The sequence below is a fragment of the Antrostomus carolinensis genome, unplaced genomic scaffold (genome assembly GCF_000700745.2).
Source record: "Antrostomus carolinensis isolate BGI_N321 unplaced genomic scaffold, ASM70074v2 scaffold18671, whole genome shotgun sequence".
Taxonomy (NCBI): Eukaryota; Metazoa; Chordata; class Aves; order Caprimulgiformes; family Caprimulgidae; genus Antrostomus; species Antrostomus carolinensis.
Window position 1 is genome coordinate 35354 of NW_010292215.1, and position 1828 is coordinate 37181.

Sequence of the window (1828 nt, forward strand, 5' to 3'; positions counted from 1 at the left end):
CTATCACTGAGGAATTACACTCATGGGAAACACAAGGAAGAGCTAAGTATAGACTAGCATTAAGTACTGATTTAAATTGGTCTTTCCAGCATAAATGTTTAGACATGATAGTTTGTGTGAGGGTCATCTAAATGATAAACACTCCCATGAACTGAGACACCAATTATTCCCTGGCATTTCCAGCTTGTGAGAAGTATTAAACCTACCATTAACAATTAAAATAAATCCCTGGGTCTGCTCAGCCTGCAGTACTGGATAGTGTGCCTATGAGGAATGATGTAAGATTTCTTTCCATACACCAGTAAGCTACTGCACATAAAAAGATTCAGCATATAGATAAAGTTTCCTTTAATCAGTAAAGCCTAGATAACTCTGTTTTGGTACCTGAAGTGAACAGCTAAGCTACTTCCCATGCTTTGAATCAACTGAATTTATATCAAAAAGCCATTTCTTACTGCCAAACCAGAACTGACTTCACTAATTAGTGAACTATATTTCAAGTAATCAAGACAAATGCGTGTTTCTAACTGTGCCTCTCGGGACAAGTAACAGGACTCTGGAACAGAGCCAGACCACACAGCTTCTAGGAGAAGGAGTAGTCTTTTTAAAAATTTTCCAGCATTGCCCCAGTTCATGGCACAGTATCAGTATTCTAAACTGATCTATGAAAACTGGGAATTAACATGGAGAATTGAATTTGATCTCCAAATCTAGAGGGAAAGAAACCCAATGATTTGCAGATGTTGCTGTCTGGACTGCATGCCCTGGTTTGTTTTGTTCTGAAATTTATTTCTACTTTTCATCACTTTGCTCTTTACAGCCTCATTTATGAAGAAGAACTGTTGTCATTTCAAAGAAAGTTATGGCTAGGAAATGAAGTGAAATGACTGGGCAACACACCAGACCCACTGTCAGTACCACTCAGGCTGGGCTACTGATTCAAACATTTGCCTAGACGTCCATTTCAACCCAGAAAAAGCAATAGGCTGAGCACGGTCCTCCTGGGCTGGCCATGTGCTGCACGCTGACTTAATGGGTAAGAGCTGCAGTAATGCTGACCCACGCTGAGGTAGACCCTACCTATAAAGGTGCAGGACAGAGAGAAGACGAGGAAAGATCGACTCCTATTAGAATGCAGGGTCCAGGAACAATTTAATCACAAAAACAATCACAGAATCATAGAACAGCCCAGGTTGGAAAGGACCTCAAAAGACCATTTGGTCCAACCTTTCATGGGAAAGGGAGCCTAGATGAGATTATCGAGCTACCTGTCCAATTGCACCTTGAAAATCTCCAGTGATGGGGACTCTACCACATCCCTGGTGAAGCTGTTTCAGTGAATGATTGTTCTCACTGTAAAAAATTTATTTCTTATACTGAGATGAAACTTCTCCCAGTGCAACTTGTATCCATTGCCCCTTGTATTTTTCCACATGGCTCCATGGGAAGTGGGAGCCTCTGCTCTCTTTGTAGCCACCCTTCAAGTACTAGAATCCTGTGATGAGGGTCTTCCCTGAGCATTTTCTTCTCCAGGGAGAAGAGCCTGAACTCCTTCAGTCTTGCCTCACAGGGCAGGTTCTCTAGCTCTTTGATCATATTCATGTCCCCCCACTTTGGACTGTCTCCAGTCTGTCTACATCGTTCTTGAATTGTGGGTACCAGAACTGAACACAGCACTCCAGATGCAGCCTGCATGCACTGAGGAGGACAATCTCACCTTTATCTTGGCGAGTAATGCCCCTGCAGATGCAGCCCAGGATCCAATTTCCCTTTGTTGCTGCAGCAGCATGCTGCTGACTCACGTTCAGTTTGTTGTCCAACAGAACCT